Raw genomic sequence first — 27,308 nt, forward strand, 5'->3', positions numbered from 1 at the left:
CTTAGTTTTCAGCAACTACTAAAGCACAAGATGTAATACTAACCACTCTAAACACCAATCTGTAACTTATGCTAGTTCACATAGATATATGACATATAATATACATCTTGTCAAGTTTCCCTGTTCTAATGAGGATTCTGTATTTTGTACAGAGATGCTGGTATTTATGTATGCTTGCAGATAAGGTTTGTTTAATTACACTATAAGTATTTAACTTTGATGCCGATACATCTTCCTTCCCTATTTTTTCTTATAAGACTCTCTTTAGATGTTTGCGTCCTCTGCTGAATTAATATGGTAGCGATAGAGAACCCTAAGGCCTAACCAGTGTGACTATATGATTTAAACCTAAGTCGGACCAGACTTAAAGGGTCATGATACTCAATTTTTTTCTTTCATGATTTAGAAAGAGCATTTCATTTTAAACAACTTTCTAATTTACTTCTATTATCTAATTTGCTTCATTCTCTTGATATCACTTGCTGAAAAGCATATCTAGATATGCTCAGTAGCTGCTGATTGGATGCTGCACATAAAGGCCTTGTGTGATTGGCTCACACATGTACATTGCTATTTCTTCAACAAAGGATATCTAAAGAATTGAGCAAATTAGATAATAGAAGTAAATTGGAAAGTTGTTTAAAATTGCATGCCCTATCTGAATCATGAAAGTTTAATTTTGACTAGACTGTCCCTTTAATAGGTAGGGTATTTTAACAGACATCCTGTTTGGTTGTTAATCTCTAATGTTTTGCTAACTACATACCAATAAGTTACTTAGTGGGGTGTTTGTAGTACGGTCCAGAATGCTTGTATTTTTATTATTATTCACCCAATCTGGTGAATATCTCAGTGATTTTTACCCGCATTCTTGCACCTACACATACAAGATTGTAAAAATGTGTCACCTCCCATAACAAAAGAGTATGTCATAGCTTATAAAGGGCTATTATAAAGTATTATACTATTAGGTAGCTATTCATGTTTTGGAGGTGCTAGTGTTGTTATCTTATAAATTAGTATATAAAATTGAAAAATAGGTATCATTACCCAGCAGAAATTCTAGGTATATATATATATCAAGCCTGTTTCGTTGGGTTTTAACATTTAGTTTGGATATTTATATGTGTTTATGATATACCATATATGATGATGTCTGTATTTGGTGACATTGTTTACTTATAAGCTGTATATGTACAGGCTATTTTGCATATCAAAAATGTTGTGTGTATCATTATAGTAACCATATTGTTTTGCTAAATACCTTAATAAAAAACTTTGATTAAAAAAAAAAAAAAACAGACAGAAATTCTGAAATATCTCATTTCTATGCTTCTCTCATTAGAATTATTATTATGGTTACTTCAGATCAGATGTTCACAAGCATGTATTCCTGTTAGATTTTATTTCAAATTAAAAAAGAGGATTACTTAACCTTCTAACACTTCTAATTGCTATTCTTTCATATTCTGTACATGCAGATCCTACATTCACCCTAAATTAAAATCTTAATGCTGAATCCATCCATTAATACTTCTTAGGTGCGATTCAAAAATTGGTGACTATTTGAGCTGTTTATCATCTTTCTGCTGCACAATTCATTGATGCTGTTAGAGTCTTTGATAAAAATTATTTCAACATCTGAATTTACAAACAGAGCAGTAACAGATTCTGATGTTTGTGTTTTATTCTGCTATTTAAACAAAAGGCAAACCATAGCAGCTCTTTATTTGATACAGTAACAGTATGCAGGTTTATAAGCATTAGACTTACAGTCTCACTACGTTAATTTCATAGTTACAGCAATTTTCAAGCTCAATCATAAAGAAACTTAAATGTCTCACATGTTTTATCCATAAAAGGACAATCTCAACAAATATGTATCATGCATATGAAAAGGAAATCTATAAACATGTTAACCCCTTCCTGCCGGTACTAATTTGTTACAGCGGAACTTTGTTCCGATGTAAACAAATTGGTAAAAAAATTAAATCACGCATGATTTCAATGATGGGATCGGGTCTTAGGGGAGTGCCTATGGCGTTAGGCACGTTCTCCAGTCCACAATCCCAGTTAGGAAGCCGTAGCAGCTTCAATACCGCAGAATGGCTAGAACGTTCCCTGCTGTCCTAACGGCACTAAAGCCCAGCACAGTTAGGACCGAATGGAACGTCCTAACGTGCTTAAGAGGTTAAAAATGTTGTTTTGTTTGTATGAAAATAGCTACATTAAAGTTTTTTTTATTTTTAATATGAAAGTGCAGTATCTGTTCAGGTTATCAGGTGTCCATTATTTATCTGGACAGTTAAAATGTTTAACTGTCTGTCCAATACATTCTATACAAAAATAAAATACACCGGCACACAGGCTCTCTCATGTGAAATAGTAGTAATAAGGTTTACTGTAGCAAACAGGAGTAGCAAACTAGTATCAAAAAGGCAAACTGTAGTTGGCACTCTCAGACAGTACAGTAAGCTGGTAATGAGAAAAGATTCTGTAGCTGGCACTCTTAGAAAATACAGTAACCTGGTACTGAGAAGACATAAGAAAAAAGTGACACCGCTCAGATTTCCTCTGGCGTGTAGCCTGGCGTAGGTCTGAAAAAAACCTGAGGCTGCGTGGAGCCGGGATAAGGGCAGCGGACAAACCGCAGAGTCAGAGATGCGGGAAGAAAAAGCCGCCATGGAGCAACGATAAAAACAGGCTTTATTAGAACACGTTAAAAAATTTCAAAATACACCACAGAAAGAGCTCATCTCTTATGCGTTTCTCGCCGCAACAAGGTGCTTACTCATAGATTGAGTACATAGGTAAAACACCTTTGAATTTAAAAACCAGATCATACAATCATCTGTGAACTTCAATTTGTGATGTCATAATGTAAGTACATTTAACTGTTCAGTTACCTTTATGATTGGAACTGGTTCTAAAGCAAAGGGATTAAAATAAAAAAAAAGGTAAACCTGCTGACGGAAGCAATGTTAGGCTACATTTTTGCAACAATTTTCTAATGAACAAAATGAAAACATAGATAACCTTAATCTTATATTGTGGTATATTGGTAAAGTGTACATGGTTAAAATGTTTTGCTACTGCTGAATTCTTATTAAAGTTTATGTACAAGAGGGTAGGCAAAACACTTTAACCATGTACACTTTACCAATATACCACAATTTAAGATTAAGGTTATCGATCTAGATAGAACCCCACAAAGAGGTGGGAACAAGTATAAAATTCTAAATAAAAAGAGCTATTCTGGATCTATAAACAAAAGACAAAATCTCCATTTGGCATGAATCAGGAGTGGGATATGCGTTATTTTGTAGAATAAGTTATTTTCTTTATTTGTATATTAATTACATCGATGTTATACTTATTCTTGCTTTCCCCATCAAATATATTTACTAAATGGCAGTAAAATTGTTTCACAATGCCAGATGGAAATTTCAGTTTATTTTGTTTCTTACAAATAAATACATGGTAACATTGCAAAGAGAAAAAACCTCTTTTAAATTAGGTAAAAGGGAATTGTTAAGTCTCTTATATAACCTCTAAGGGGTAACCCTAAGTATCCCTATAAAGGTAGTGCCTAATACCCATTTATTACTTATTGAAAGAAAAAGGAGAGAGAGCGGAGCACAAAGGTATTTTGGGGCACACTTAAATAAGAGACTTAGTATGTATGATTAAGTTATGGACCGGGAGAATAGCTATGAACTAAATAAAATATAACTTTTAATATTCAATTTAAAATTGTCAACAAAGAAGAGATAAAAAAAAGAAAAAAAAGGATGATACATATAAGTTATACCGACAGGTATTATAGAGAAACAACATTAAAAGTTAATCAATTACTCAATGGTGATCTATAGAGTATAATATAGGTGGTACTGGGATATGATCTTACAGTAAGTTATCAGAGAAGCAATATTAAGGGTACCTCACCAGCTATTAGGTATAACAGTATTAGAGTCAGTCTGGGACTATAGTCTATAAGTGTTTAGTCACCACATTCACAAATAATGTAAGCCAAACTGTCCTGAATGGGATAGTTCAATTATTTACTGCTAAACTCAGGTACATAGTACAGGCCATTTAGAAATATCACCTTATAGTGAGTTATCAGAAAATCACTATCTGGGTTACCCCATCAGTTCTTAGGTAATCGGTCTGGGACTATATCATATAAGTAGTTGTCATTGTCACCACGATTGCAATTAATCAACTAGATAACGAGTTTTGTCTGTAATGCTGTGCGGTGCTAACGAGCAGTTTTCCCTCACCGCTCACCTACAGACAACGCTGGTATTACGGGTTTTTACAAACCCGGCATTAGCCGCAGAAAAGTGAGCGGAGAGCAAAATTTAGCTCCACATCTCACCTCAATACCAGCGCTGCTTACGGTAGCAGTGAGCTGGCAAAAGGAATCAATGGGGGAGAGCCGGCTGGAAAAAAACCTAACACCTGCAAAAAAGCAGCGTAAAACTCCTAACGCAGCCCCATTGATTCCTATGGGTAAAATACATTTTATGTCTACACCTAACACCCTAACATGAACCCCGAGTCTAAACACCCCTAATCTTACACTTATTAAATGCTAATCTGCCGCCCCCGACATTGCCGCAACCTACATTATATTATTAACCCCTAATCTGCAGCTCCGGACACCGCCGCCACCTACATTATACTTATGAACCCCTAATCTGCTGCCCCCAACATCGCCAACACCTACATTATATTTATTAACACCTAATCTGCAACCCCCAATGTCGCCACAACCTACCTACACTTATTAACCCCTAATCCGCCGCCCCCAACCTTGCTGCCACTATATTAAAGTTATTAACCCCTAAATCTAAGTCTAACCCTAACCCTAACACCCCCCTAACAAATATAATTTAAATAAATCTAAATAAAATAACTATCATTAACTAAATTATTCTTATTTAAAACTAAATACTTACCTATAAAATAAACCCAAAGCTAGCTACAATATAACTAATAGTTACATTGTAGCTATCTTAGGATTTATTTTTATTTTACAGGCAACTTTGTATTTATTTTAACTAGGTACAATAGTTATTAAATAGTTATTAACTATTTAATAGCTACCTAGTTAAAATAAAGACAAATTTACTTATAAAATAAAACCTAACCTATGTTACAATTACACCTAGTATGAAAAAAACAAACACTAAATTACAGAAAATAATAAAATAATTACAAGTTTTTTAATCTAATTATACCTAATCTAATCCCCCTAATAAAATAAAAAAGCCCCCCAAAATAATAAAAAGCCCTACCCTATACTAAATTACAAATAGCCCTTAAAAGGGCTTTTTGTGGGGCATTGCCCCAAAGTAATCAGCTCTTTTACCTGTAAAAAAAAGTTCAACACAAAATACAAAAATAATCACACCTTTATTAATAGCAAAAAATAATAAAAAGTCCACAAGTCAAATAACAAGCCAGGAGTCAAAACCAGAGCTGGTAGTCAGACGAGCTGAGTCAGGAGCCAAAGCGAATAGTCAGACGAGCCGGAATCAGCAACAAGGAAAACAGCAGAGTCAGGCCAGGGATCAGGAACCAGGAAGGACGTCAGGCAGCCAGGTAATGCACAGGAACGCTCACAAACAGGTCTGAGACAACGCAAAGCATACTGAACAGAGGCCCTTTAAAAAATAAGTGATGATATCACAATTCTGAGACTGCATCCTGTCTCACACAGATGATGCACACCAGTCTGGCCATAAAAGGAAGTGCAGGAAATGAGCAGCATCCCCCACAATGCACCATAGTCAGGAAGAGAGGTGAGTAAAATGAATGCCAGTAGCACATGACAAACAAAACAGGGAAAAACCCTGACAAATACCCCCCAACATTAAAACCCACCACCCACACACCCAACCCTACTCTAAAACCCACCCAATACCCCTTAATAAAACCTAACACTAACCCCTTGAAGATCACCCTACCTTGAGAAGTCTTCACCCAGCCGGGCCAAAGTCCTCAACAAAGCCGGGCGAAGTGGTCCTCCAGACGGGCAGAAGTCTTCATCCAAGACGGCCAGAAGAGGTCCTCCAGTTGGGCAGAAGTCTTCATCCAGGCATCATCTTCTATCTTCAGCCATCCGGCGTGGAGTGGGTCCATCTTCAAGACATCCGACGCGGAGCATCCTCTTCCATCGATGTCCAACTGAAGAATGAAGGTTCCTTTAAATTACGTCATCCAAGATGGCGTCCCTTCAATTCCGATTGGCTGATAGAATTCTATCAGCCAATCGGAATTAAGGTAGAAAAAATCCTATTGGCTGATGCAATCAGCCAATAGGATTGAGCTTGCATTCTATTGGCTGATCCAATCAGCCAATAGAATGCCAGCTCAATCCTATTGGCTGATTGGATCAGCCAATAGGATTGAACTTCAATCCAATTGGCTGATTGCAATTGGCAGGCAGATTAGGGGTAAATAATATTTAACTAGTGTTTGTGAGGCGGGAGTGCGGCGGTTTAGGGGTTAATATATTTATTATTATGTCCGGTTCAGCAGATTAGGGGTTAAAAAATAATAATTTGTGTTTGCGATGTGGGGGGCCTCGGTTGAGGGGTTAATAGGTAGTTTATGGATGTTAGTGTACTTTTTAGCACTTTAGTTAAAGGGCCACTGTAAGTAAATATTTTCTATGCCTGTTACTAACTAACAACCCCAAATACGCTTTTTATCAATAGCATTTCATTAACATATCTCTACCGTATATCAGAAATCTTGTCTGCAAATTTAATTGTTTTCCAAACCCACTCAGTGGGTATCCTTTGCTCTGTACCAATCCGTTTCAATACCTAGGTTTCAAAATGGCGCTTTAAACACAAAGTTATTGGTTTTATTATTTTGAACATGCAGTGCTGAAAATAGTGGGCAGGATAACGTGACATCATCTGTGAATAAAAGATATAACTTTTAGAACGTTATGAAACTTCGTTTTGGAGAAAATATAGGTCAGTAGGTTTTAATTAATGTTTATTAACTTTAATATGTTAGTTATTTAGCTTAAAAATTATAACAGAAAGTAATCCTTTAAGCGTTTTATGCTACGGCGTTAGCCCATAAAACTCTTAACTACTGACTTTTAAATGCAGTACCAGTCTTGACAGGTGAGGGTCTACCGCTCACTTTTGGTCAGACTCGTAATACCGGCGTTATGCAAGTCCCATTGAAAATATAGGATACGCAATTGACGTAAGTGAATTTACGGTATTTTTGAGTCTGACCAAAAAAGTGAGCGGTGAGCCTGTCCTTTCAAGACTCGTAATACCAGCGGGCGTTAAAAAGCAGCGTTGGGACCTCTCAACGCTGCTTTTTAAGGCTAACGCAAGACTCGTAATCTAGCCGAATGTTAGCCAACTTGTTATAGAGTATAATTGTTTGATTATCAGATATCACATCTTACTACCACATATCATACTCCGTTTAAACGGATAATATAAGTGCTATGACTGGGGGTAAAAATCTAAATACCGTTGGTGTAAGGTTATAAAATTTAAAAATCAGGAATAGTATCAGTATTCATCATGACATAGATAGAAAGGATATAATTTAAAAATGTGTTTAAGGAAGGAACACAAAAAATGTGTATATGAATTATACCTAAATATCAAATAAGTATAGTTGGTATTACTGCCATCTAGAGCAGTGGTGCATAGATGTTTTCTTATCTTTAATTATTAGGGTATCTCCTTCTACCACTTAGAGAAAATTAGGTATCGAGAGAATGCAAACACAATTAGAACAAGGTTAAAACCTCTAGAGCATTTTCCTCCATTCAAAAGATCAATGTTAAATTAAGCGGTTTCTTATGGAGATTTAAATTTTAACCCATAAAAATTGATCAAATGCCAGTTAATACCAACAGCTATTAATTACAACAACTAGTTTTCTGACAGAATTAAATACAAGAGAAGCAGTACGAACGCCTGACGCGCATTTCGCCAACTGGTTCCTCAAAGGCACGGAGCGTCCTCGTACATGTCCATATTTAAGGCCAGGCAAGCCAATCCAGAAAGGGGGTGTGTTCCGGACGCGTACTAGCAATCGCCAATCATATTGCGTTGATGATGTCACGTACTCACGTGACTTCTCTGTTTACACACCGTCTGACAGACTGATCAGACAAAAAGTAAGTTGAGAGCATATTCTTATCGCACTCATCATGTTCGATTTACATCTGACAAATATGTTTAACAAAACATCTATCTGCCAAATGTATTTGTGATAGCGATATAATACTAAAGTATTATATCGTTCAGTCAGGTAGAAAGGGACACAAGAAAAGGGGACGCCAAAGCATTTTATAAATGTATTAATTGCGAATACGATCATTGTGTGAAGAAAGTGTACTTCAAAAAAAAAAAATGATATATGTGGTGAGTACATAGTGCAAGAGGCAGGTTCCAAATAAACAAAGTTATCCATTTTCTCAAACCATGTAGGTACCATATTTATAGTATTAATGCACAGACATCTCTATACAAATAAAGTGGTAAACAAGAAGGATCCGGTAAAACACAGTAGCACATTTTATATTCTCCATTTATAGTGAAATCCTTAGAATAGAGATCCTGTGGAGATGATACACAGAGTATAATCTCAAAATCCCATAAATATCGTATTACACACCTATTTGGTCTCTAAGTTTAGGTATTATTGAATTCATATTCATAAGTTTAAAAAATTGTTGTGTGAAGAAATATGCTTCAATATTGGGTGGAGAGTACATAGCTAAAGAAAGGAGGTTATCCATTTTAGCGATCCATATTAGTACCATACTTATAGCATTTTTGGATAAACATCTCTATATAGATAAAGTGGTAAAAATGGATCAGGTAGAATAAAAGCACATTTCATTTTCTTCATTTATAGAGAAATCTCTAGAATAGAAATCTTATGGGGATGATACATAGTGTTTACTAGAATAGAAGAGAAAGTTAGAGACAAGCGCAAAATAAACTAGAAACAAACACCTAAAAAAAGGAAGATTCCCAAAACTTCCCACAAACAAAGGACAAAAGATTTTAGTAGTTTATAGGTGCGCAAACCAGAGGGATGCTGAAGTTAATAGTAAAAGAGGTGGAATATTATAGCTACAGATGGTATCTGCATTTAGGAATGAATAACCATGTGCATCTTCAGATATATAACCTTAAAATTAATGTGTCTTAGACTCAAAGGAAATTTCCAAATCTTTTAAATATAAAATTAATTCGTTAAAATGGTTAATATTATAAGCATGAATTAAATAAGAGCCAAATAGGAGATTCCAAAGGCGTATATATATTTAAAAATTTAATAAGAACAAACTTTCATACAATTGAAATTAAACTCATCAATTAATCTGTATCTATATTTAATAGCTATTCCTAACTATTTGAAATCAATTTAGGCAAATAAACAAATTTCATATATTTAAACAAATTTCATATGTTTAAACAGCAAATAACAGAATACATATAATATAAAATAACAAAAAAGTTACTTCGTCCTCAAAACCTTTCCACAGGATAGATGTGAGATGAGGGTCTTTATGTTCTCCCAGAGGGTAAACGTATCCTTAACAGTGTGAGCCGTCTAGGTAAAATACAAAAGCGTCCGCTTAAATAGATGTCAAAGGTTTCACAAAGAAAACACGCATTGGTACTTACACATTAGTAACCGAAGGTCTGCGTCGCACCCAACTCTCCTTTCTGCCGGGAGTCCTGGTTCATACTTGACACTTCACAGGTGTACTCGAAGTTCAAATGCTGACCGCTTGTGAGGACAAACCCAAGGGAGATCTGGAAAGGGCGCCAAGCAGAGTAGCAACACTTGTATAGGTGAATAGAAGCTGCAAACAGTCTTTAATTACGGGATCAAAGTGTAAGCACTGAGCAGCATACAATACACAATCACTGAGCAACGCGTTTCAAAATCTTTTTCAAGCTCAGTCAGTAAATCCATGATTTTGGCCTTTTATGCCCTGAAACAGTTTTTTTAAACCCCTGTGAAGTGTCAAGTACGAACCAGGACCCCCGGCAGAAAGGAGAGTTGGGTACGACGCAGACCTTCGGTTACTAATGTGTAAGTACTGATGCGTGTTTTCTTTGTGAAACCTTTGACATCTATTTAAGCGGACGCTTTTGTATTTTACCTAGACGGCTCACACTGTTCAGGATACGTTTACCCTCTGGGAGAACATAAAGACCCTCATCTCACACCTATCCTGTGGAAAGGTTTTGAGGAGGTTTCTGGATGAACACTTTTAATTTGGGGGCCTTTTTAAAAGTATCAGCTTTGGCAAAAGAAGCAACTTTTTGTTATTTTATATTATATGTATTCTGTTATTTGCTGTTTAAACATATGAAATTTGTTTAAATATATGAAATTTGTTTATTTGTCTAAATTGAATTTAAATAGTTAGGAATAGCTATTAAATATAGATACAGATTAATTGATGAGTTTAATTTCAATTGTATGAAAGTTTGTTCTTATTAAATTTTTAAATATATATACGCCTTTGGAATCTTTTATTTGGCTCTTATTTAATTCATGCTTATAATATTAACCATTTTAACGAATTAATTTTATATTTAAAAGATTTGGAAATTTCCTTTGAGTCTAAGACACATTCATTTTAAGGTTAATTATCTGATGATGCACATAGTTATTCATTCCTAAATTCAGATACTACCTGTAGCTATAATATTCCACCTCTTTTACTATTAACTTCAGCATCCCTCTGGTCTGCGCACCTATAAACTACTAAAATCTTTTGTACATAGTGTTTACTCCCAAGATCCCATAAAAAATAATAATATAGTGTATTCCACATTTTTTGGTCTCTAAGATATTTCAGGTATTATCAGATATAATACATTTCATGTATCTGGGTATGGACAAATGGTGCAATAGTAGAAATCATTATCCCCCACATATCTTGGTTAGGGTACTAGATCTTCAGTTTCTTGTAATCCTTTTATAGGAATGAACCAAAACTGAGTTGTTTATTCAGACCTTTTGGAGCCATGGTTTGTAACCAGAAGATCCATTTTGTTTCTTCCCTGAGGAGCATAGTTTCCACATTTCCTCCACTAATTCTTGGTTTTATTTTGTGTAAGATCCAGCATTTAAGGTCTGCTTTTCCTCCATGTTTTTTTGAGGAAATGTCTGGCCACAGTTGTACTTTTTTTGCCTTTATCTAAGTCACTTCTAGCATTCCGGATATTCCCAAGGTGTTCACCTAATCTGGTTCTGAGCTCTCTAGTAGACATTCCAACATACCTCATCTTAGAGCAGCATTCAATACAATAGATGATATTACATGTAAAGCAATTATAGAAATCATTTATATGTCTGATTCCTTGAGGGAACACTTCCATTTGTTTGACTGTACTGATATATGTACAGAATTTACAAGTCCCACATGGGTAGGTACCTTTCAGATTATCCTTCCTTCTGTTACCATGTTTAATGAAATGACTCTTCATAATTTTATCTTTTATAGTAGGTGCTCTTCTCCATGTAACTGAGACTCTTTGGCCTATTTGTTTGGCCAGGTCATCATCAGTATACAGTATGTCAATATTCTTATTTAGAATTTCAGTTATTTCCTTATGTGCCTCATTAAAGGTGCCTATAAATCTTATTTTGTTGTCTACATTTTCTTTTCTTTTTGGTACGAGAAGATCAGATCTGTCCAAATGGAGTGATCTATGATAGGCTTTTTTTAAAAAAATTGAGTTGGGATAACCTCTCTCTTTTAGTCTTTTTTTACAGGTCCTTTGCTTGTTTCTTAAAATTTTCCAATTCTGAACAGTTACGTCGTAAGCGTAGAAATTCCTCGAATGGGATCGCTCTCTTTGAAGGCTTGTGGTGTGCACTCTCAAATAGTGATGTCGCGAACATTAAATTCTCCGTTAGCGAACGGTGAACGCGAATTTCTGCAAATGTTCGTGAACGGGCGAACCGGGTGAACCGCCATAGACTTCAATAGGCAGGCGAATTTTAAAACCCTCAGGGACTCTTTCTGGCCACAATAGTGATGGAAAAGTTGTTTCAAGGGGACTAACACCTGGACTGTGGCATGCCGGAGGGGGATCCATGGCAAAACTCCCATGGAAAATTACATAGTTGATGCAGAGTCTGGTTTTAATCCATAAAGGGCATAAATCACCTAACATTCCTAAATTGTTTGGAATAACGTGCTTTAAAACATCAGGTATGATGTTATATCGATCAGGTAGTGTAAGGGTTACGCCCGCTTCACAGTGACAGACCAAACTCCCCATTTAATGCACCGCAAACAACCGCAAACAGTCCATTTGCACAACCGCAAACTCCCCATTTGCACAAGGTTGGATACCAAGCTAGCCATGTCCCGTTCCTTGTCCTCACTGATGTCATTGAAGGTCTCTTCCTCCACCCAGCCACGTACAACACCAAGGGTCCCCGAAAGGTGACAACAAGCCCCCTGGGACGCCTGCTGTGTTTGGTCTTCCTCCTCCTCAAAGCCACATTCCTCCTCTGATTCCTCTTCCTCACAATCCTCTTCCAGCATTGCCGCAGGTCCAGCAAGCGATGCTGATAAGGCTGTTTCTGGTGGTGATGGTGACCACAACTCTTCCTCTTCACGCTCATCTACGGCCTGATCCGGCACTCTTCGCAGGGCACGCTCCAGGAAGAAAACAAATGGTATGATGTCGCTGATGGTGCCTTCGGTGCGACTGACTAGGTTTGTCACCTCCTCAAAAGGACGCATGAGCCTACAGGCATTGCACATGAGCGTCCAGTAATGTAGCAAAAAAATTCCCAGCTCCGCAGAGGCTATCCTAGCACCCCGGTCATACAAATAGTCGTTAACGGCTTTTTCTTGTTGGAGCAGGCAGTCAAACATTAGGAGTGTTGAATTCCAACGTGTCGGGCTGTCGCAAATCAAGCGCCTCACTGGCATGTTGTTTCGCTGCTGGATATAGGAAAAGTGCGCCATGGCCGTGTAGGAATGCCTCAAATGGCCACACAACTTCCTGGCCTGCTTCAGGACATCCTGTAAGCCTGGGTACTTATGCACAAAGCGTTGTACGATCAGATTACACACATGTGCCATGCACGGCACATGTGTCAACTTGCCCAAATTCAATGCTGCCAACAAATTTCTTCCGATGTCACAAACCACTTTGCCGATCTCCAGTTGGTGCGGAGTCAGCCACTGATCCACCTGTGCGTTCAGGGTGGACAGGACTGCTGGTCCGGTGTGACTCTCTGCTTTCAGGCAAGTCAACCCCAAGATGGCGTGACACTGCCGTATCCGGGATGTGGAATAGTACCTGGGGAGCTGGGGGGGTGCTGTTGATGTGGAGCAAGATGCAGCAGCAGAAGAGGACTCATCCGAGGAGGTTATGGAAGAGGATGGAGTAGGAGGAGTAGAGGAGATGGCAGCAGGCCTGCCTGCAAGTCGTGGCGGTGTCACCAACTCCTCTGCAGAGCCACATATTCCATGCTTGGCAGCCGTCAGCAGGTTTACCCAATGCACAGTGTAGGTGATATACCTGCCCTGACCATGTTTTACAGACCAGGTATCAGTGGTCAGATGGACCCTTGCCCCAACACTGTGTGCCAGACATGCCATTACTTCCTTTTGCACAATCGAGTACAGGTTGGGGATTCCCTATTGTGCAAAGAAATTTTGGCTGGGTACCTTCCACTGCGGTGTCCCAATAGCTACAAATTTTTGGAACGCCTCAGACTCCACCAGCTTGTAAAGCTGGCGGGCTAAGAGTTCAGAAAAGCCAGCTGTCAGATGCCGGGCAAGGGGGTGACTTTGTGACATTGGCTTCTTACGCTCAAACATGTCCTTGACAGACACCTGACTGTGGGCAGATGAGCAGGAACTGCTCAAGGTGAGAGACAGTGGAGGATGGTTGAGAGGGGGCAAGGAGGACAGCAGTGGTTGATGTGGCTGAAGATGCTGGACCAGGAGGAGGATGGCGGCTTTGAGTTTGTGTGCTGCTTGTACTCATTTTTTGATCCCATAGGCATTTGTGATGTGCGATCAGGTGCCTTCGCAAAGCAGTTGTACCTAGGTGGGTGTTGGACTTCCCACGACTCAGTTTCTTTTGGCACAGGTTGCAAATGGCATCGCTGTTGTCAGAGGCAGACACACAAAAAAATGCCACACTGCTGAGCTCTGCAATGACGGCATTCTGGTGGTGGCAACAGCATGCGTTGATTGGCGTGCTGTCTAGCTGACCCCGGGTGCCGATGCATGCTGTCTGACTGTGCCACTAGCTCCTTGCGACGACCTCCCCCTGCTTCCAACTCGTTTCCTCCTCCTCTCTGTCTCCCCATCTGAACTTTCCCCCTGTTCTTCTTCTCTTCTAGCGGGCACTCACGTGATATCCACGGACGCATCGTCATCATCAACCGCTTCACTTGTATCTGACAACTCAACAAAGGAAGCAGCAGCGGGTACAACATCATCATCATCACACCGTACGTCCATGTGTGTAATGCTGCCTGACTGAGACATATCCCTGTTATCTACATCCTCTGGCAATAATGGTTGCGCATCACTCATTTCTTCCAACTGATGTGTAAATAACTCCTCTGACAGATCAAGTGAAGCGGCTGTGGTGCTAGTGTTGGTGGTGGCGGCAGGCGGGCGAGTGGTAACTTGAGAGGTGCCCGAAGCTAAGCTGGAGGAGGATGGTGCGTCAAGGTTCCGAGCCGAAGCTGTAGAAGATTGGGTGTCCTGTGTTAGCCAGTCAACTATGTCCTCAGAACTTTTCGAGTTCAGGGTACGTGGCCTCTGAACACTGGGCATTATTCTAGGGCCAAAGGGAATCAAAGCACCACGACCACGACGGCCCCTGCGGGGTGGCCTGCCTCTGCCTGTCATTTTTTTTCGATTAGTGGTACTATGCGTGCAAGCTACTGTGACAACAGATATGAGTGGCACTGCACTGGCAGAAGTTGGAAGAGTAGACGCTGTAGGCCTGACACACACGCTTGCAGACAACTAACTGCTATTCAATCTATTACAGTCAAAAAAATTTTTTTTTTTTAAATGTACACTACTGTTACACCAGATATGAGTTGCACTGGTGTGACACTGTGCCCTGGCAGGCCCTGAAACGCACACGCGTGAAGGAAACTGACTGCTATTATTTCACAGTCAAATTTCTAGTTTTTTTTTTTAATGTACACTACTGTTACACCAGATATGAGTTGCACTGGTGTGACACTGTGCCCTGGCAGGCCCTGAAACGCACACGCGTGAAGGAAACTGACTGCTATTATTTCCCAGTCAAATTTCTAGTTTTTTTTTAAATGTACACTACTGTTACACCAGATATGAGTTGCACTGGTGTGACACTGTGCCCTGGCAGGCCCTGAAACCCACACGTGTGAAGGAAACTGACTGCTATTATTTCACAGTCAAATTTCTAGGTTTTTTTTTAATGAACACTACTGTTACACCAGATATGAGTTGCACTGGTGTGACACTGTGCCCTGGCAGGCCCTGAAATGCACTCGCGTGAAGGAAACTGACTGCTATTATTTCACAGTCAAATTTCTAGTTTTTTTTTTAATGTACACTACTGTTACACCAGATATAAGTTGCACTGGTGTGACCACTGTGCCCTGGCAGGCCCTGAAATGCACACGTGTGAAGGAAACTGACTGCTATTATTTCACAGTCAAATTTCTAGTTTTTTTTTTAATGTACACTACTGTTACACCATATATGAGTTGCACTGGTGTGATACTGTGCCCTGGCAGGCCCTGAAACGCACACGTGTGAAGGAAACTGACTGCTATTATTTCACAGTCAAATTTCTAGTTTTTTTTTTATGTACACTACCGTTACACCAGATATGAGTTGCACTGGTGTGACCACTGTGCCCTGGCAGGCCCTGAAACGCACACGTGTGAAGGAAACTGACTGCTATTATTTCACAGTCAAATTTCTAGTTTTTTTTTTTAAATGTACACTACTGTTAAACTAGATATGAGTTGCACTAGTGTGACACTGTGCCCTGGCAGGCCCTGAAACGCACACGTGTGAAGGAAACTGACTGCTATTATTTCACAGTCAAATTTCTAGTTTTTTTTTTATGTACACTACCGTTACACCAGATATGAGTTGCACTGGTGTGACACTGTGCCCTGGCAGGCCCTGAAACGCACACGTGTAAAGGAAACTGACTGCTATTATTTCACAGTCAAATTTCTAGTTTTGTTTTTAATGTACACTACTGTTACACCAGATATGAGTTGCACTAGTGTGACACTGTGCCCTGGCAGGCCCTGAAACGCACACGCGTGAAGTAAACTGACTGCTATTATTTCACAGTCAAATTTCTAGCTTTTTTTTTAATGTATACTACTGTTACACCAGATATGAGTTGCACTGGTGTGACACTGTTCACACTTTTTTTAACTTTGACCCCCAAAATCTGTTACACATCTCCAACCACCAAAAAAAACCATGCTAAATAGTTTCTAAATTTTCTAAAGAGTTCAGAAATACCCAATGTTTACATGTTCTATGCTTTTTTTACAAGTTATAGGGCCATAAATACAAATAGAACTTTGCTATTTCCAAACTACTTTTTTTCAAAATTAGCACTAGTTACATTGGAACAGTAATATCTTTCAGGAATCCCTGAATATCCATTGACATGTATATATTTTTTTTTAGAAGATATCCCAAAGTATTGATCTAGGCCAATTTTGGTATATTTCATGCCACCATTTCACCGCCAAATGCGATCAAATACAAAAAATCATTCACTTTTTCACAAACTTTCGGTTTCTCACTGAAATTATTTACAAACAGCTTGTGCAATTATGGCATAAATGGTTGTAAATTCTTCTCTGCGATCCCCTTTGTTCAGAAATAGCAGACATATATGGCTTTGGCGTTGTGTTTTGGTAATTAGAAGGCCGCTAAATGCCACTGTGCACCACACGTGTATTATGCCCAGCGGTGAAGGGGTTAATTAGGGAGTATGTAGGGAGCTTTTTGGGGTAATTTTAGCTTTAGTGCAGGGTAGTAGACAACCCCAATTATTGATCTAGGCCCATTTTGGTATATTTCATACCACCATTTCACCGCCAAATGCGATCAAATTAAAAAAAAATGTTAAATTTTTCACAATTTTAGGTTTCTCACTGAAATCATTTACAAACAGCTTGTGCAATTATGGCACAAATGGTTGTAAATGCTTCTCTGGGATCCCCTTTGTTCAGAAATAGCAGACATATATGACTTTGGGGTTGCTTTCTGGTAATTAGAAGGCCGCTAAATGCTGCTGCGCATCACACGTGTATTATGGTTAGCAGTGAAGGGGTTAATTAGGTAGTTTGTAGGGAGCTTGCAGGGTTAATTTTAGCTTTAGTGTAGAGATCAGCCTCCCACCTGACACATCATATGCTGTGGTGTAGCATCCCCCCTTAGCCCCCAACCTCCCTGATCCCCCCAAAACAGCTCTCTAACCCTCCCCATCTGCCTTATTGGGGCCATCTTGGGTACTGGCAGCTGTCTGCCAGTACCCAGTTTGCAAAAAAAAGGGCTTTTTTTGTTAGGTTTTTTTTTTTTTTCTGTAGTGTAGCTTCCCCCCCAAAGACAAACCCCCACCACCTTACTGATCGTTTGTTTTTTTTTACTTCTACTTTACTTACTTACATTTTTCAACATTTTTTTATTACAGATTTTGCTGTAGTGTAGCGGTTCCCACCCGCTCCCTCCCCGTGCACGTGTCCGCCCCCGCCCTCCCGTGCACGTGCGCACAACCGTGCGCGCCCCCGGCCATCCCCGCCCACGATCCCACCCCCCTCCACATGACCAGGGCCATCGATGGCCGCCACTAGCCTCCCTTGTCTGCTCCCACCCACCAACAAGGAAAGCCACCGATCTCCGGTGCAGAGAGGGCCACAGAGTGGCTCTCTCTGCATCGGATGGCTACCAAAGGTTATTGCAGGAATCCTCCATATCGAGGCATCACTGCAATAACCGGAAAGCAGCTGGAAGCAAGCAGGATCGCTTCCAGCTGCTTTCCACACCGAGGACGTGCAGGGTACGTCCTCAGGCGTTAACTGCCTTTTTTTTGAGGACGTACCCTGCACGTCCTCGGTCGTTAAGGGGTTAATGTACACTACTGTTACACCAGATATAAGTTGCACTGGTGTGACACTGTGCCCTGCCAGGCCCTGAAATGCACACGTGTGAAGGAAACTGACTTCTATTATTTCACAGTCAAAAAAGTGTTGTTTTTTTAAATGTACACTACTGTTACACCAGATATGAGTTGCACTGGTGTGACACTGTGCCCTGGCAGGCCCTGAAACGCACACGTGTGAAGGAAACTGACTGCCATTATTTCACAGTCAAAAAAGTGTTGTTTTTTTAAAATATACACTACTGTTACACCAGATATGAGTTGCACTGGTGTGACACTGTGCCCTGGCAGGCCCTGAAACGCACACGTGTGAAGGAAACTTACTGCTATTATTTCACAGTCAAAAAAGTGTTGTTTTTTTAAATGTACACTACTGTTACACCAGATATGAGTGGTGGCACTGGGCAAGTGGGCACAGTATATGCTGTAAGCTTGACACACATGCTGGCAGGCAGGCAACTGCAATTAGATTACACAGGAAAAAAAAAAAAAGCAGACTGATGTTCTAGCCCTAAAAAGGGCTTTTTGGGGTGCTGTCCTTACAGCAGAGATCAGATGAGTCTTTCAGGACTGTAGTGGACACTGAATACACTAGCCTAGCTATCGATTTCCCTATTAAATGAGCAGCAGCTACACTGTCCCTCCTCTCACTAAGAATGCAGCTTCCGAATGAATCTAAAATGGATGCTGTCCAGGAGGTGGGAGGGTCTGGGAGGGAGGGTCTGCTGCTGATTGGCTGGAATGTGTCTGCTGACTGTGAGGTACAGGGTCAAAGTTTACTCAATGATGACGAATAGGGGGCGGACCAAACATCGCATATGTTCGCCCGCTGCCGCGAACGCGTACAAGCTATGTTCGCCGGGAACTATTCGCCGGCGAACTATTCGGGACATCACTATTCTCAAACCATAAAATAGAATTAGTAGCCGTCTCTTTTCTGTACAGACTAGTTTCTATTTTCCCAAACATGTCCCTGTTTATTTGTAATACCAGGAAAGCTACTTTCTCATAATTGATTTCATGCGTTAAATTAAGGTTCAAGTCATTGGAGTTCAACTCCTTTATGAAGGTTTGAAAAGTATCTACATCACCCTTCCATAAAGGATTTTTATGATGTCCTGATTTATTGAAGGGTGATGTATATACTTTTCAAACCTTCATAAAGGAGTTGAACTCCAATGACTTGAACCTTAATTTAACGCATGAAATCAACTATGAGAAAGTAACTTTCCTGGATTTACAAATTAACAGGGACATGTTTGGGAAAATAGAAACTAGTCTGTACAGAAAAGAGACGGCTACTACTAATTCTATTTTATGGTTTGAGAGTGCACACCACGAGCCTTCAAATAGAGCGATCCCTTTCTGTGAATTTCTATGCTTACACCGTAACTGTTCAGAATTGGAAAATTTTAAGAAACACGCAAAGGACCTGAAAAAAGACTAAAAGAGAGAGGTTATCCAAACTCAATTTTAAAAAAAGCCTATCATAGATCACTCCATTTGGACAGATCGGATCTTCTCATATCAAAAAGAAAAGAAAATGTAGACAACAAAATAAGATTTATAGGCACCTTTAATGAGGCATATAAGGAAATAATTGAAATTCTAAATAAGCATATTCACATACTGCATACTGATGATGACCTGGCCAAACAAATAGGCCAAAGAGTCTCAGTTACATGGAGAAGAGCTGTTATTAGGAAGAAGGACAGAGAAAGTGAAGCATATTGGGCACACTTTGTTGGGGGTCAAAACCAATGCTGTGAGTAGTGTGGTGTGTCGTGTATTGGTTTAAAACTTAACTTTTACTTCAAATATATTTTGTAAAAAAAGAGTGGAGTTATCCACCAGTGAGAATAAAATGACAAACAAATAAAAGATGTGTCCGAGTGATACTCGGTACACAGGAGCTCCTCTCAGGTGTGATACAGTGATCAGTCTGTATCACAGAGTCCGGTGTATAGCTTGGACAATAATTATCAATGTCCTCACCTATATGATTAAACTTATATTTAGAGTACCATTATCATCAGTGGTATTAATAAATATATTACTTCATTCTTGTTAGTTGATTTTCTATACGATTAATAGAGTGTTATATCTGTTGGTTCATTTGTATGTGGATATATGCCACACAATAAAATATAGATATATGTTCAGGATGTTTGAGGTAAAGAAGGATATATTTATCTTTATACTGTTCCACTTAGAGTTTCCCAATAGCCCAGATTTACCATTAATTATGTTGTAGGGTGTTCCCTCAAATTAAAGAAATAAGTGTAAGACTGAGGGAATATGTGACTCTAGTAATGTTAGGTCTGCATTAGGTCTGAAATTATAAAGGAATATAAGCAACGGTAATCCTGCCTGTTGTATTCCACTATCATAAGACTACCCGTAGTCTAAATCATTCAAGTAATATTATGCCAACATTCGCTTTTTCAGACATACACTAATAATATTGTAATGGAATAGTTTCCAGATTAAGTGGTACCACGAGAGTTTTAACTATAATGATAGCCTAAGTCTGAGCATATCGCTCCAACAAAGTAGGGCTGAAAACAGCCTAAGTAAGTAATTTTCTAGGCTAAAATTATTTAGGTTTAACAGTAGTTTAAGTTTCTAAGTTTTTTAAGGTGAAGGATAAGGTGCCTAAAAGAGGCCAACAATTAAAGCTATAAACAACCGGACTTGTAAGAGAGGAGCAGTGCAAACGCCTGACGCGCATTTCGCAACTGCTTTTTCAGAGGCGTCCGGTCCGACCGCCACACACGGCTTATAAAGGATCATCAGCCAATCACATGGCCGATTCCATTTTTCCAAGTTCTGTCAACTTATCAGCAGTCATCTTACACTTTTCAGTGTAAGGATGACTAGAGGGCGTCATAATCAGCTGTGACCTATTGGGTACGGAGGTGTGTCTGCTCAGTAGCCAATAGATTTCCTGTGTAGTGTTTACATTTTCGTGTCGTTCCTTTCTATCTTGTATTTTTGACGATCATATTCGGTTATTTTTGATCATATATATTGTGCAAAGCTGTATCTAAATTAAATCACAAAGGATTCCATATATGATTCTGTGTTAATATTTGTGCTATGTTTCGCACTATAGCCAAATGAATGATCATTGTGTACTTATTTCCGCAGATGGTATTATGCGGTTTTGCTTATTCTAGTTGCGGTTTACATTTTAGCATAATGATTCTGATAAGAATTTTCAGCTGCTTATTTAGTATTTGCGAACAAGGTGTATCTGCTCACTTAGGCCAATGGATTCATTGTGTGCTGTTTCTACTATTATGTCGATCATTTATATCTTGTATATTCAGTATTTGACATGGTTATGTTTATCACACATATACTGCATAAGGCTTCGCTCCCTCTGTATTACGTAACCAGTAATTCCTCTGTATGAATGTTTGTACTTTGTTTCCCATTATCTGAGGTTTATTATGTTATCACAATCATTGTTTAGCACTTTTGAAAGGAATTTTCATGGGTTTAGGTCTAGTATTATTAAACCACTTGATTTATTATTTGAAAATTATATAAACAGATAATTGGAAAAACATGGGGTGATTACTCATAGTGCTGATGCTATTGATATCCCTTAGATACTTCTAACTGAAGTGTGAATTATTTCGGATTAAGTTTTTTATTTCACATATATAGTGGTGGACTTCCATTAAATTTTCTATATACTTATATATGTTACATAGGACTGGAATACATGACTTTTTAAGTTCTTGTCTAATGAGAACACCTCTAGTTCATAGTATTTTAAATCTTGGTGGGACACCCAATGAATGCTGGTTATCAGTAAATTATTCCATTGGTCAGTTATTATCTTATATGTTGAGAGAGTGAAAAAAATGTAATCAATAGGATTTGTCTCTTGTCAGTTCAGAAAGGCACTGTATTGTATCATTTCGTTTAGTCCGTTGGGTGCTATACTCTGTAACCAGAAAATCCATTTTGATTCTGCCTTTAAGAGGGTATTTTCCATATTACCTCCTCTAATACCCAGGTTGAGTTTTTGTAGGACCCAACATTTCAAATCTGGTTTACTATTATGGCAGTCTAGAAAGTGTTTTGCAACTGATGTCAGTTTTTTTCCTTTCTCCAGATCTTTTTTGGCGTTTTTTATATTTCCCAGGTGTTCACCTAGTCTTCTCCTGAGTTCCCTAGTGGACATTCCCACATATTTTTTGTTGCAACTGCATTCCAAGCAGTATATTATGTTGCACGTCTTGCAGTTGAATAGACCATTAATTCTTTTCACCCCTTCTGGGAAGATAGATATTTCTTTGATATTCTTCATATAGATACAGAATTTGCAGGTACCACATGGATATGTGCCATTTAGACCATCTTTTCTGACACTAGGTCTTCTTGAAAAGTGACTCTTCATGACTTTATCTCTGATTGTTGGAGCCCTTTTCCAGCTAATTGCAACTTTGTTTCCCACGTTTTTGGCTAGGTCTCTATCAGCATGTAGTATATGAACATGTTTGTTCAGAATGCTAGTTATTTCTTTGTGTGCTATGTTATATGTGCCCACAAAACGGATTCTAGTATCCTTAGTCTGTTTTTGTTTTGGGAAGAGCAGATCATTTCTGTTCATATGAAGTGCTTTGTGGTATGCCTTTTTGAGAATGCAGTTGGGATATCCTCTACTTTTTAGTCTGATTTTTAATTCCTTTGATTCTTTTTTAAAATTATCAATCTCTGAGCAATTTCTGCATATTCTCAAAAATTCGCCATATGGAATGGCTTTTTTAGTGGAGGGGTGATGTGCACTATCGAAAGATAGTATAGAATTCGTAGCTGTTTTCTTTCTATGTATGCTGGATTGTACCTGTCCAAACATGTCCTTTGATATTGTTAGGTCAAGGAAGGTTACTGTTGAGTTACTGATTTCATAGGTTAGTTTCAGATTGAGATCATTGCAGTTAAGTTCCTGTATGAACTGTTTAAATCTCAATTCGTCCCCTTTCCATAGAATGAAGATATCATCTATGTACCTGAGCCATAACAGTATTTTGTCCATATATTGTTCCATTCTCTCCCCAAATACGTGTTCAGGTTCCCACCATCCAAGATAGATATTTGCATATGTAGGGGCACATGCTGTGCCCATGGCGGTGCCACGTACCTGGAGAAAGAATTTGTCGTTGAACACAAAATAATTATGGCTCAGGACGAATTTTAGAAGTTTCAGTATAAATTCGTTTTTAAGTGTATTTGCACTTGGTTCCATTTCTAGGAAATAACCCACGGCATGACATCCCCACTTGTGTTCTATTGATGTGTATAGGGACTCGACATCGCATGTTGCCAGCCAGGTGTTTGAGTCTAGGGTCATACCCTCAATTTTGTTTAAGACGTCCATAGTGTCCCTGATGTATGAGGGGAGGGAAAGAACTATTCCATATGGCGAATTTTTGAGAATACGCAGAAATTGCTCAGAGATTGATAATTTTAAAAAAGAATCAAAGGAATTAAAAATCAGACTAAAAAGTAGAGGATATCCCAACAGCATTCTCAAAAAGGCATACCACAAAGCACTTCATATGAACAGAAATGATCTGCTCTTCCCAAAACAAAAACAGACTAAGGATACTAGAATCCGTTTTGTGGGCACATACAACATAGCACACAAAGAAATAATTAGCATTCTGAACAAACATGTTCATATACTACATACTGATAGAGACCTAGCCAAAAACGTGGGAAACAAAGTTGCAATTAGCTGGAAAAGGGCTCCAACAATCAGAGATAAAGTCATGAAGAGTCACTTTTCAAGAAGACCTAGTGTCAGAAAAGATGGTCTAAATGGCACATATCCATGTGGTACCTGCAAATTCTGTATCTATATGAAGAATATCAAAGAAATATCTATCTTCCCAGAAGGGGTGAAAAGAATTAATGGTCTATTCAACTGCAAGACGTGCAACATAATATACTGCTTGGAATGCAGTTGCAACAAAAAATATGTGGGAATGTCCACTAGGGAACTCAGGAGAAGACTAGTTGAACACCTGGGAAATATAAAAAATGCCAAAAAAGATCTGGAGAAAGGAAAAAAACTGACATCAGTTGCAAAACACTTTCTAGACTGCCATAATAGTAAACCAGATTTGAAATGTTGGGTCCTACAAAAACTCAACCTCGGTATTAGAGGAGGTAATATGGAAAATACCCTCTTAAAGGCAGAATAAAAATGGATTTTCTGGTTACAGAGTATAGCACCCAACGGACTAAACGAAATGATACAATACAGTGCCTTTCTGAACTGACAAGAGACAAATCCTATTGATTACATTTTTTTCACTCTCTCAACATATAAGATAATAACTGACCAATGGAATAATTTACTGATAACCAGTATTCATTGGGTGTCCCACCAAGATTTAAAATACTATGAACTAGAGGTGTTCTCATTAGACAAGAACTTAAAAAGTCATGTATTCCAGTCCTATGTAACATATATAAGTATATAGAAAATTTAATGGAAGTCCACCACTATATATGTGAAATAAAAAACTTAATCCGAAATAATTCACACTTCAGTTAGAAGTATCTAAGGGATATCAATAGCATCAGCACTATGAGTAATCACCCCATGTTTTTCCAATTATCTGTTTATATAATTTTCAAATAATAAATCAAGTGGTTTAATAATACTAGACCTAAACCCATGAAAATTCCTTTCAAAAGTGCTAAACAATGATTGTGATAACATAATAAACCTCAGATAATGGGAAACAAAGTACAAACATTCATACAGAGGAATTACTGGTTACGTAATACAGAGGGAGCGAAGCCTTATGCAGTATATGTGTGATAAACATAACCATGTCAAATACTGAATATACAAGATATAAATGATCGACATAATAGTAGAAACAGCACACAATGAATCCATTGGCCTAAGTGAGCAGATACACCTTGTTCGCAAATACTAAATAAGCAGCTGAAAATTCTTATCAGAATCATTATGCTAAAATGTAAACCGCAACTAGAATAAGCAAAACCGCATAATACCATCTGCGGAAATAAGTACACAATGATCATTCATTTGGCTATAGTGGGAAACATAGCACAAATATTAACACAGAATCATATATGGAATCCTTTGTGATTTAATTTAGATACAGCTTTGCACAATATATATGATCAAAAATAACCGAATATGATCGTCAAAAATACAAGATAGAAAGGAACGACACGAAAATGTAAACACTACACAGGAAATCTATTGGCTACTGAGCAGACACACCTCCGTACCCAATAGGTCACAGCTGATTATGACGCCCTCTAGTCATCCTTACACTGAAAAGTGTAAGATGACTGCTGATAGGTTGACAGAACTTGGAAAAATGGAATCGGCCATGTGATTGGCTGATGATCCTTTATAAGCCGTGTGTGGCGGTCGGACCGGACGCCTCTGAAAAAGCAGTTGCGAAACGCGCGTCAGGCGTTTGCACTGCTCCTCTCTTACAAGTCCGGTTGTTTATAGCTTTAATTGTTGGCCTCTTTTAGGCACCTTATCCTTCACCTTAAAAAACTTAGAAATTTAAACTACTGTTAAACCTAAATAATTTTAGCCTAGAAAATTACTTACTTAGGCTGTTTTCAGCCCTACTTTGTTGGAGCGATATGCTCAGACTTAGGCTATCATTATAGTTAAAACTCTCGTGGTACCACTTAATCTGGAAACTATTCCATTACAATATTATTAGTGTATGTCTGAAAAAGCGAATGTTGGCATAATATTACTTGAATGATTTAGACTACGGGTAGTCTTATGATAGTGGAATACAACAGGCAGGATTACCGTTGCTTATATTCCTTTATAATTTCAGACCTAATGCAGACCTAACATTACTAGAGTCACATATTCCCTCAGTCTTACACTTATTTCTTTAATTTGAGGGAACACCCTACAACATAATTAATGGTAAATCTGGGCTATTGGGAAACTCTAAGTGGAACAGTATAAAGATAAATATATCCTTCTTTACCTCAAACATCCTGAACATATATCTATATTGTATTGTGTGGCATATATCCACATACAAATGAACCAACAGATATAACACTCTATTAATCGTATAGAAAATCAACTAACAAGAATGAAGTAATATATTTATTAATACCACTGATGATAATGGTACTCTAAATATAAGTTTAATCATATAGGTGAGGACATTGATAATTATTGTCCAAGCTATACACCGGACTCTGTGATACAGACTGATCACTGTATCACACCTGAGAGGAGCTCCTGTGTACCGAGTATCACTCGGACACATCTTTTATTTGTTTGTCATTTTATTCTCACTGGTGGATAACTCCACTCTTTTTTTACAAAATATATTTGAAGTAAAAGTTAAGTTTTAAACCAATTAACGACACACCACACTACTCACAGCATTGGTTTTGACCCCCAACAAAGTGTGCCCAATATGCTTCACTTTCTCTGTCCTTCTTCCTAATAACATTTTGCACTATTTGGCATAAGGCACTACCTATTGTTAACACCTAGGTTTGTATCAATAGGTTATTTAGGGTCAATCCCATTTTCCCCCCCTCTCTCCCTAGAGGCCATAGGGAATCCACAAATAAACATGGAGAAGAGCACCTAATATATAAGATAAAATTATGAAGAGTAATTTTATTAAACACGGTAACAGAAGGAAGGATAATCTGAAAGGTACCTACCCATGTGGGACTTGTAATTTCTGTACATATATCAGTACAGTCAAACAAATGGAAGTGTTCCCTCAAGGAATCAGACATATAAATGATTTCTATAATTGCCGTACATGTAATATCATCTATTGTATTGAATACTGCTTCAAGATGAGGTATGTTGGAATGTCTACTAGAGAGCTCAGAACCAGATTAGGTGAACACCTTGGGAATATCCGGAATGCTAGAAGTGACTTAGATAAAGGCAAAAAATTACAACTGTGGCCAGACATTTCCTCAAAAAACATAATTTATGTAAAAACTTACCTGATAAATTCATTTCTTTGATATTGGCAAGAGTCCATGAGCTAGTCACATATGGGATATACAACCCTACCA

Source organism: Bombina bombina, chromosome 4 (genome assembly GCF_027579735.1).
Source record: "Bombina bombina isolate aBomBom1 chromosome 4, aBomBom1.pri, whole genome shotgun sequence".
Taxonomy (NCBI): Eukaryota; Metazoa; Chordata; class Amphibia; order Anura; family Bombinatoridae; genus Bombina; species Bombina bombina.